The following is a 12,015-nucleotide window of genomic DNA, read 5'->3' as shown; positions in this document are numbered from 1 at the left end:
ATGAATTTACCCAACCCCTCTGCCTCCCTCCCTCTGGCTTGGTTTTCTTTCTTTCTTTCTTTCTTTCTTTCTTTCTTTCTTTCTTTCTTTCTTTCTTTCTTTCTTTTTTTTTTGAGATAGTCTCGCTGTGTCACTCTGGGTCAAGTGCTCTGGTATCACAGCTCACAGCAACCTCACACTCTTGGGCTTAAGTGATTCTCTTGCATCAGCCTCCCAAGTAGGGACTACAGGCACCCACCGCAATGCCCAGCTATTTTTTGGTTGTAGTTGTCATTGTTGTTTGGCAGGTGGTCAGCACAGTGCCCCACTGATTTGTTTAGTTTGGGTAGACAAGGGGTTTCTCTCTTGCTCAGGCTGGTCTGGAATTCCTGAGGTCAAGGGATCTTCCTACCTCGACCTCCCAGAATTCTAGGATTACAGGCATGAGTGCCTACTCTGGTCTTGATTTTTTTTTTACTTTAAACAGTATCAAGTCTATGTAAAATTTTCTTAGATGCAAAGGAGAGAAATGCTTTCTATGTGGGTTAAAAACCTCCAGTAACAGTCAGTTTGAAAAGGCTTATTTAGAATTAGTGAGCAAATAAGTTTGATAGAAGCAGAGGGTTGAATTAAGTGTTTTTTCAAGTTAGATCTATTTGGATTCTATTTCCCACTTTTTAAAAATGCCTGTTTAAAAAAACTTTTTTACATCCCCCTTCTTTTCTAGTCCCCAGTTGTGGTTTTCTTGTTAAAATAGAGATAATAGATTTATTGTGATAAATTAGAATGAGATAGTCATGTATTTATGGGGAAAAAAATTGCAGTTCTGATGAGGTCTGCTTTGGCCAAGTTATAACCCCAGGTGTTTTGTTACATATAAAATTATTTTTAGGATTGTTTTCAGTCTTACGTATTTTTTATGGGGTAGTATTAAATCAGGAAGATTAATCTAATGGAGATTGGCAAGATGTTTGGAGGGTGAAAAATCAGCTACGAGGTCTTAGAAGCCATTTAGAGAGAGAGTTGAAGGCAGAGGGAATGAGAAGTGTGGGAAGGAGATTGAGGTATTTTAGGGAATGAATCAATACAGCAGTGAATGTGTACCATTTTAAAATGAAGTGCTTTTGTTTTGACAGAGCTCTGTCTTACCCAAACTTACGATGAGTAACGTTTCGGACGGTTTTTGTCTTTGAAAACTATTTTAGATTGGGTTAAATTTCGTAGGAGTGTTATCTGTCCGTGCTCATGCGTATACACGTCGTGAGTTCGGTTCGAAGAAAATCTGTTAGTTCATGCAGGTGTTATTTTTTTCTTTCGCCATTTCACACTCGGTATTTCCTTGTTACTGTAAGTTAGCAATGGAAGGATATGTGTATAATTCATACTAAACCCAGTACCTTGGTCTGGAAGGTTTTTCAGGAGACTAATAGTGGAGTAGGGGCTTCTTGAATACGTACAACTATATGAAACATTTATATTAATGTTCACAGATGTTGCGCTTTAATCCCCTAGAATGATTGTTTGGTACCAGCAGGAGATTTATTAAGCCTGAATTGTGTGAAATTGTGTGTGCATAAGCTGCTTCTTAGATTGTAAAAATGCTATTGAAAACTGTTAAAAAGTTTTAGCTGTGTAATTGGCAGAGCAGTATTAACTGTGCTAAAAGAAGTATGTGTGTACGGTTGGCCCATACGCCTTGACCTTTTTATCATTTATCTTCTTGTATTAATGTCACCGAATTATTAATTCATGAGCCACGGTGGGAAGGGTGAAGGCACCATTTAAATGTGTGGCAAATTTATCCTTATCGCTAGAGACATGAAAAAAAGTCATTTTGTGTTATCTGTAAAATGGAAAGGACATTTTAAAATTTCATTTACAGTAATCCACTTCACTTCCAGTAAAACACCTAGATTATTACTACCATAATATAATGCTCTTATTAAAAATTTGTAACCTTCTCCACTCTCCTGTCTTACATATATAATAGTGATAGAAAAGTTTAGCCTTCATTTATTTTAATGTGATACCTATTAATTGTAGCCTAAAAATGTTATTCTTAGGAATGATACGGTATCGTTTGACAATTAAATTTTAAGAAATGTTAGATTTTTCTGCAAAATAAGACAATTTACTGTAATAGTAGCCATCAAATTATTTTGATTGAGAGCCGTCTGCATGTAGAGAATTGGAAATCCCTAAAAGTACTTTTCTTCTAAAAGAACTGTGTGTTTATCGACACTTCATAATTATTTGGAATAAAATGGGTGGGTCTGGCCTGGTAGGATTTTTTAGCTTTAGAGAAGAAAGTCAACAAATTAGAATGTAGCAGTTTCCTACTGAGTACAATGTGGAACTGGGATCGATCCAGTATTTCCTATGGGTGAATAGCAGTGGTGACAGAAATCTCAGGCATTTGAAGCCACTTTTACTGAACAGCTATTTGAAACCATCATGCTAATGGGAGAATACCTCAGGGGTCTTGTCCAAACCTCATTACTTTCCAGTCTCCCATTACTTACTGTTTTGATGGCTGTTATATTCTCTCATGCCAAACAGAGTAGCAAGATAAGTTACTGTGGTAATGGGCTTTGTTTTCTTTTCTGGACTGTCTCCCCCAATGTGGTGCGCTGTCCACACACACCTAAACCCTTAATTTGTTTGGTCAGCAAATACTTCCCCTTTGTTTTATTTTCCATTCCAGCATGGTTAATTTACCTTTACATTAACATTTAAATTAATTTCTTACAATAATAGACTAAAGTGGGTTCGATTATTTTGGCACACGTGGGTAGTTTTGAGTTCATTACTTAACTGCGTCCAGTCACCTTGGTCTTGTGCTTGTTCATCGCCGGCAGTGCTGGGCTGGCTCTGGCCGTCTGCTCTGTAGGTCAGGTTTTACTGGCAGGTAGCCACAGCCATCCATGGATGCATTGTCTGTGGAACCTTCCACATGGCAAGTGCAGAGCTGTGTAGTTGTGACGGAGACTGATGCTGAAAGCCCAGTTATTTGCTGACTGTCCTTGATAGGAAAAGTTACCTGAGTGCTGATCTCATAAGCTTTTGTATCCGTCTGCATAGTAGGTCGGTTCTAATCTTTCCAAATATAATAGAAAATAATTGATAATGTTAAGCTTAAGAGATTTGAAGAAGCACTGGTTATTATTACTGGCGGTTACTCTTTTTAAGCAGTAGCAACAGTAAGTGTTTTTTCTTTGAAGTTTTCTGAATTGAAACTTATTATTTTTTTGAGAGGAGAGTCTCTGTTGTCCAGGCTAGTAGAGAGCTCCCTGCATCCGCTTAGCTCTCAGCGCGTTCAGACTCCTGAGCTCAAGTGATCCTCCTGCCTTGCCTCCCCAGTACCTGGGACTACAGGTGTCTGTCACAACACCTGGGTAATTTGTCTACTTTTAGTAGAGAGGGGTCTTGCTCAGGCTGGTCTTGAACTTCACAAGCTATCCTTCCAAGTTGGCCTCCCAGAATAATAGGAGTGAGCCGTTGTGCTGGGCCTGAATTGAAATATTTTTTAAAATTGCTAAAGTATTTAACAAACATTAGTTTGTTACCAAATGAGAAAGTCTTGGAAAGTAATTCAAGCGTCTGATCAGTTTTTCTCTGCTTTTTTAGAATGTTTCTTTTTATTTAATATCACTGCTTTAAGGTTATTTGAACTTTGAGTAGAGATTATAAAATTGTATTTTAAAGTTAAAAAAAACCCTTTTCTAAAAACCACATACCTCTTTCACTCTGTGCTTGAGCACTTAAACACCAAAACATAATGTATTTTAATTTTTTAGTGAGCAAGAGTTTTGATTTAAAATTTTATATTTAATAGTCATTCAAAATGACTGTTTCTATTCCCTACTAGTTGTGTCTAAGACTGTTTCTTTCATCTTCCCATCTAGATCTCCTAGTGCTCTTTAGAAAAATCAGAATCAGGCTCAGCACCTGTGGCTTAAGCGGCTAAGGTGCCAGCCACATACACCTGAGCTGGTGGGTTCTAATCCAGCCTGAGCCCGCCAAACAACAATGACAGCTGCAGCCAAAAAATAGCCGGCGTTGTGGCAGGTGCCTGTGGTCCCAGCTACTTGGGAGGCAGAGGCAGGAGAATTGCTTGAACCCAGGAGTTGGAGGTTGCTGTGAGCTGTGATGCCATGGAACTCTACCCAGGGGGACAGCTTGAGGCTCTGTCTCAAAAAAAGAGAAAGAAACATCCGAATCTCAGCCTGATGCTAGAAACTGAAGAACCTATTCTGTTCATTCATTTAGACCGTAGCTTTATCTTAATACTGTTAATTAATCATACATAATTGAGATAGTCTTTTAATCTTCAGCTCAAAAAAATTCTGTTATTTCGGGTTTTACTTTTAGACACAGAAATAGTGTGGAAAATAGTTTTATGGGGACTAACCCAGGCTGAGACATAAAACGTGTTCTTTCTTGAATAAGACACTGATGTCATGTTTGAATTTTGATAATCTGTTGTGTTTTCAGGAGAACAGTGTGAAATATGTGAGTTGCATGTCTCAGGTTATTATATTATGCCTGCCAATATAATAATCCACAAGTAGGTTTTTAAAAAAGGAGGATTTTACGAAATAGCTCCTTTTTTAGATGTAATTTTTTAAAAATGCAAATTATGATAATTGCTGAGACATGTTTTGAAAGAACAGCCCTTAGTGAAACATATTGCAGAAATCCCTAAATATCTTCCTTAAGACTGCATTAAAGTGGAATCAGGACTGTATGTTTATAATCGGGAAATTGATGGAATTGTAGAATTGTTGTGTATTCATACCCTCTAAAATAGTTGCTGAATTAGCAGCCTGGTGCTTGGGAATTATCTCAGCCGACACAGTGGTGGGTAAGCCAGGACTCGAAGGTGTATTACTAAACTGTGTCTTGGGCTCTTTGCTTAAGGTGACATTAGTTGACCTGGGCACGTGTCTTGAGGATACACAGATACTGAAAAACTCTTACTCCACTTCTCATCATTCTGGTATAAAATACATTTGTTACTGTTTAGTTTTGGGGAGTTTAGTAATTATTATTTAATACGTATTGTAGACCTTAGTGGTTTTCTGTGTATTCTCCTTGGAAGATTGTTAACTACTTGAAGGCGGCACCATCTCTTAGTCTGTTTTATTAATACTTTTAGAACCTAACACACTTCACGTATTAGGGAAACAACTGAATAAGGAACCCTCGTTTCAGTACCAAGATTCAAAAATATCTCAGACACTAGGTATTCCTTGGCTTGAATTGACAAGTGTGCAATTATGTTATTAACGTGATGTACTTTGTTTTAAAAGTCAGATGTAAGTCTGGATAACACAGTATATATTGGCATAGTTTGCAGATGAATTCTATCAGTTATTGATTACAAAAGGCAGCGTGAGTGGGGGGCTGTGCTCAGTGGTTGTTAGAGGGCCAGCCCTGCCCACAGGCGTGGCAGGGTCTCACCTCGCCTGGCCCTGACTCAGAAAAAAAAAACCCAAATCCAAAAGCAATGTGCTATTCTTTACAAAATTTTCTTTAGCTTCTTAGTGTGCCTGTTTTAGTTAATTTTTCCTTTTTGTTCTTTAAGATCATTTGACATACTTGACTCAGATTACCTCATCACATCTGAGAAGCTTCTGATGGTGATATAGATAATCTAATAGACGACAGATCCTGGATCATTATTATTTCATTTAGTGGTTGTATATATAGACCAAGAGGGAATTTGAATATTGATCCAGGGAATGGCTAGTAACAGTGATGTATGAACAAAGGACTCAGTGCAGTAAGCCAAATATAAGATTTTATTTTGCCGCCCATGCTGAATTTTTCTTTTGTATTTGCGTGAACAGTGATTAGTCCATCATTTCATAGAGGTTAACATTAAAACGTTTCTTCCATGACTATTCCGATGAACTGCTAGTTTTATTGGAAATATTTATGCTTATTTTTCTAACTTGTTATGAGTGACGTCTCAGGCGGTTAGATTGATAAGATTTGTCAGTCAAGAATAATTTGTGGCTCGGCGCCTATAGCTCAACCGGCTAAGGCGCCAGCCACGTACACCTAAGGTGGCGGGTTCGAATCCCCAGCCCGGACCCGCCAAACAACAATGACGGCTGCAACCAAAAAAAAATAGCCGGGCGTTGTGGCGGGCGCCTGTGGTCCCAGCTACTTGGGAGGCGGAGGCAGGAGACTCGCTTGAGCCCAGGAGTTGGAGGTTGCTGTGAGCTGAGATGCCCTCTACCCAGGGGGACAGCTTGAGGCTCTGTCTCAAAAAAAAAAAAAAAGAATAATTTGTTAATTTATAACATAATTTCGGCACATTTTTAAATAGCAATATCCATGGGTAAAGTTAAGATAGCTCAACTGAAAATACTAAAAATGAAGTTAGTATTTAGTCATTATTACCTACGGGATATTAGTTTTGCTTATGTAAATATTCTGGAAATCAACTCATTATTCTTTTGGAATTTCATCACTCGCGTAATCCCAACATAGTTTTATTCTACCATTTCCACATTTTATTCTAAAGAAAAAGATAGTGAAATATATAATGTAAGTTTCTGTGATCTGCTTAATTAATGGAGATAGTGATTTTAGCCCTGAGGTTTACTGACTGTCCTTGAGGTGGTTTTCTCATTTTAAGATAAAATGGAGATAATATGTATTTCTCAAAGTTGTGAGAAGCTGGGTTATTTTTGAGCCAAAATGTAATATACCTAGTGACAAGGAATTTGTCCCTCGGTGCATATTTGTTGAATGAATCATTTGGTGATAGTGAAATGGAAGGGTTTCTAGTTAGCCTTGGTTAGGACCACTTACAGGTTGAGTAATTTCAGTTTCCTTTACCACATTTGGCCTCAGATTTCTTACCTTTATAAGATTAGTTTTGCATTTTTATAAAGATTTGTAATGTGTCTGATACAGTATTGCACATATATTAGGCACTGAGGAAATATTTCTAGGCATAGTGTCCATAATTCATATTCAGCACTAAAAAATTGCATGGGTATTCTCGGCCATTACAGAGTTAACAGGAAATACCAGGCCTTGTCTTTTAAAATTGGGCAGGGCTGCCATTTGACACTGACTCCCTAACCCCCCCTGTAGAAAAAGGTAACTTCTGTCTTGTAGGTATGGCATCATTTTTTCTAACAATAAATACAGGTTATTTTAAACAAATGGATTCATGATTTTTTTTTTGGTCAGAAAGTTGGGGAAGGTTTCACCTTTCTGTCCGATCTGTAAGGTAGTGTTTTGGACAGGGCATGTAACCTTGTTGTTTTCTTTTGAAACTTCATTCGCAAGTTTATGTTCAGTCGTAACATACCCTCTGCATTGGTTCGAAAATGACAGCTATTTGTTTTTATTATTACAACTGGATGGATTTTAATGAAGAGAATGGCAGACTGCCCTGAACAGTGCTCCTGGTGTCCACAGCTCAGAGCTGCTTCTGCAGGCTCAGCAGGGCGACACAGATAGCAGGTGTAATTTACTGGGAGCGTCCTGAACTCTTTCTTCAGCTCCTTCTTTAAGCCCTCTCAGGAGAATTTATTCCTCCACAACGAAGAAGTTTCAGTAAAGGATAAGACCAGTGGCAAATATTAAGGGGACTTTAGTGTAAATGCCTTAAGGACTCTAGACTTAATGGGTGTGTCTGGAGAAATGGGATGGAGAAAGAGGGTGGTGACTCATGGTTGGCCATGTGGTTTTAAAATCTCCCCCAGCACTGCCAGCCCCAGCCCTCTCCTTGCCAAGGAATGAAAATATACTCAAACCCAAAAGAATGAAGAACGTCTGTGGTTAAGAAAGCCCCTTTGATTATTGATAGCCAGTGTTGACTTAGCTGCCTCAGTGAAGAAAAACTCCCAGGATGTCGATGTTTTCTCTGATGTCAACAAGAAGGGGAAATCTTGCTTGTGAAGATCACACACAAAATATTTCTGAAATGTAAATACCCTGATTGAGGTTCAGCAAAAGTGAAATGAAACTGTAATTTATATTTTTCATTGTTCTAAGGCTCTGCATGGGGCAAAGCATGGGGGGTTAGTTATTATACTTTTTGGTGTATGTTTGTTTTGATAAGATGCAGAAAAGCAGCTCTTTTATTAGTAAATTCTGTACCATTGTGATTGTAATTTTATAGTGCAAAGACTGGTTTTGAAAAGCCCCCTTTGGTTTTCACTTAGAGTTGTCATACATGTAACACATAAAATTTTGAGGCTTATCCAACGCCTTCCTGCTTTATTCTACACAGCATTTGTGCATAACGACCAGCAGAGGTGATGTGGGTGGTTCTCGTGTTTGGATGACTCTTCTCTTTCCCTGTTCTCCTGTGTATCTAGTTGTTCTGGGCTTAATATCTGTGTTCACAGTAGTTCAGCATCAAATGAGGAGCAATCGGGGGTAAGCTTTAGAAAGGAGTCCTAGTGGTAGCTTTGCTCTTAATGCAAAATCAACCTTAGTTAACTAGTTTTAGACATTTTTGGTTTCATTTTCCTTTACACCTAACAGTTGGAAACGTGCTCTATTCTACTTCTTTCCCTGATGTCTGTTAACAAAGGGGTTTTCTTTTTTTCTGTATTTCCTATATAAGCCTCATCACATCATAAATCTAAATGTGATTTCCTGGAATGTTGTAACATAAATGTGTGACTTAAAACTGGTTGGTGGTGTTTTCCTTCTAGATAATTTTGCTGACACTTTAAGGCATGGGATATTTAACGCAGCTAATAAATACAGGCACGTTCCTGTCTGAGAGACTACAGCTGACTGTATATTGTAAGTAGTGTATAAAACAGTGAGGGCTGTTGGGATTAGAGACGGTGCTGAGGCATATTCCTGGAAGTCACTGCTCCGCTTTGGAAGGTTTGGTAGTAATGGTGCATTAATTGACTTTCTGCATGACAGAGTAACAGGATACTTAGATCTTAAAAGAAAAAAAAATCATGATAGAGGTTTGGTAGACAAAGGCTTGTGGTTTATAGAAATAGTGTTAGGATAAGAATGTTTGAATGTTGCTCCTTGAAGGGTAAGAAAAATGCAGAGGTGTGGAGTAGGTTGTACATGAGACGTGGTTTGGATTTTTAAAAATCACAGTCATTTATAGTTGAAGTAGAAATGTGCTTTTTCTGTTTTTACTAAGAAAGGGGCTGTTACACAGCACTGTCAGCCATTAAACCTCCACACTCCCAGTTCCTCTCGGGCTCTGAAGTTCTTGGAAAAAGGTTTTCTCAAATCTAAAGAAAAACAGGTTGCTAATGTGGGCAGTCACTGAAAGGAATCTTTTCTGTTTGTTGAAAGGAAACTTAATAGCCTTTTTCTGGTTTTGTTCCTTGTTTTTGTTGTGCTTTGTGAAATGCGGTTCCTGGGTTCCTGAGCTCTTCGCAGGCAGTTAGAGCATTGAGGGATGAGCCTGCAGCTCGGTCTGGACCAGTGAGTGTCCTTTGGCTCCAGTTCCATTTAGGAGCAATGCCTTCTCGGGATTAGTTTCATCATGTTTGATTATTTATTCCTTCTATTCTTAGCCGATTGCGGCTTGCTAAGTATTTCAGTTTTCATTAACATCTGTGTAAATGGAGAGTTGTTTTAAATTTGAATCACAGCAGTAAAATCTTTTCAAAATTGCACTGAAGTTTTGAGCTTTTGGAAATAATTTCATTTGGTGTGAAAAGTGATTAGGCGTAAGATGTAGAATGAGAAAAATAAATTCCGTACTTTTTTTTTTTTTTACTGCTGATGGCGCTGGCATTCGGAGGCCAGCTTCATTTGCATCATCAGGCACATTCCAGATCCCATTTGTGTTTGTCAGGAACATTGAGACGACGCCTCGTAATGGACTGGAGTGTACTTTTACATTGAGATTCGTATTCTCAAACCTTAAGAATACGTTGCATTTTTCGTGTGTAGGACTCCATTCATGGAGTAGCCCGTCCTGGCCAGAGACCACAACAGAAGTCTTGGCTGTGCGGTTTCCTACGCCTTTCCCCCTCACTACCAGAGGTTTTCCTATCTTGGCAGCTGTTTCCTACAAGGCAGTCAGCAGCCTCTGATTTCTTCCTTCCCTTTCTTCCCACAAACAAGGACTCTTTCAAATAGCCGGTGACTGAAGACAGACTGATCTTGGATCACTTAAAGAAAGTGGAACCATGCTCAAGAGTTGTGCATGTGGGCAAGCTGCCTGTAGGCATTAGCTCATTGAAATGAAAGTACCAATTACAACTAAAACTTGGACAGAATTCTCTGCTTCAATCTTTGGCAGTCCAAAGCCTGACTTAATTTTATTTGTAGCCGTAATGCGCCTCATCCACACATGTAAATTGTCCTAATTACTTGATCAGGTCACTGAATAGACTGTAAGATAGATGAACTTGTTCATTGATGAGCCTCTGGGATGTGACGGGCCATGAAATGATCTGATTTTTTTCTTTTTTTAATGATCTATAGAATAAATTTCAGAGGTGCTTTGCTGCACCAGTTGTAAACGCGGGCTTACTTTTGGTTTTGAATAGTGGGTGGGAACTCAGAGTGAAAACTGAACAGAGCCAGCCATCCAGTTCTGTAGGAATGTGTACCCTGTGTCTCCATCAGATTAAGTTTTGATATATCGTTCTTCTTTTTGTACTTCTGGCACTCACAGGAGGAGGCTCCTTTTGTTTCTTTGGACAGAGAAGCATCTGAGGTATTCTCTGAGCTGCATAATGCCAGCAGTGACCCCCTGCTCCCCCTTCTGCAATGAATACCTAACTGGTTTCATTGCTTTCACACAGAGCTCAACCTGGGGTGGATTATAGATTGGGGAGGGATAAATAGGGAAGCAGTTATAATTGGGAAAATATGTGAAGGATCAAACAAACTTCTTATTACTGAAATATCTAGTGTCATCTGTGGTTTTTATGGATCTTTATATTAAAACATTAGATCATCTCAGATTGATGATTTTTATTCTTTTTGGTGTGATTGTGGATGAAGCAAGATGGTACCTTTTTAAGTGTTATCAACCATTTATTATTTGATAATAGTATATGGTGAGCTGCCAATAGGATCCCCCGTGATACATGAAGCAGGTAGTAAGGGTAAAGGAGCTCAGTTTTCCTTATGCTCTGCTGACAACATCTAAGTAATAGTAAGAGTTTGTTTCACCTGCATTTTATACAGTGTCGGAATTGGGGGAGAGCAGTCCCTTTGTTGCCCCACTTTATACAACTTTAGCTGCAGCAGGTTGAACGTGGCTTGAGAAAACTTGGTAAGAGTATTACTCAGAAAAAAACCTAGAACGTTAATGTGTTCTTCCTTCTAAAGGGAGAGTGAATAATGTCTTTATTCAGAGGCTAGGCCAGGAGGCTGGATGTATCAGGGAACTGCCTTCATTTTATGTGTATTATTATAAGGCTGATGTTTCTTCTGTGACTCCTCACACTACCGTAGAAAGAAGTGAAACACTTGGGCAGATCCAGCAAATGACCTTGTCTCATGATCGAGGAGCTGAGACATGCCTAGATTAAGTCACAGTCCTGAAGTGTCTGTACATTTTCCAGTTTGGAGAGCCGGATCTGTATGAGCTAGTCAAAATCACACTCTCCTCTGGTTTTGTATTCTTTGCCACCTCCTCCTCTAGTTTAAAAAGAAAATAGTGACCCAACCTTGGAGATAAGTAGATGTGGTCTTTGGGTTTTTATTTGGGTCCGGTGGATTCAAGGATGTCGGTTTTACCTGAGAAGTTGTGCCTTGCTGTAAGCAAAACCAGTATGTGAAATTTAAAAATTTTAAATGACATAGTTATGAGATCACGACTTCACTAAATGGCTTCTTCATTAAGCAACAATCAGTCAGAGAAAAAACAATTTTTTTTTTAACAATTTAGTTTTTTTTGAGACTGAGCTTTAAGCTATCCCCCTGGGTAGAGTGCTGTTGCATCACAGCTCATAGCAACCTCCAACTCCTAGGCTTAAGCGATCTCCTGCCTCAGCCTCCCAAGTAGCTGGGACCACAGGCACCCTCCACAATGCCCGGCTATTTTTTTTTTTTTTTTTT

At 38.9% G+C, this 12,015-nt stretch overlaps 1 protein-coding gene across 7 annotated transcripts in view; it reads left to right on the top strand.

Moving 5' to 3' along the window:
• ADGRL2 (adhesion G protein-coupled receptor L2) overlaps positions 1–12,015 on the top strand; it is a 206,000-nt gene that overhangs the window by 24,840 nt on the left and 169,145 nt on the right. The window lies entirely within an intron of this gene.

This window comes from Otolemur garnettii, unplaced genomic scaffold (assembly GCF_000181295.1).
Source record: "Otolemur garnettii isolate 467f Iridium unplaced genomic scaffold, OtoGar3 scaffold00010, whole genome shotgun sequence".
NCBI lineage: Eukaryota > Metazoa > Chordata > Mammalia > Primates > Galagidae > Otolemur > Otolemur garnettii.
This window is presented reverse-complemented; position numbering and strand designations above follow the sequence as displayed.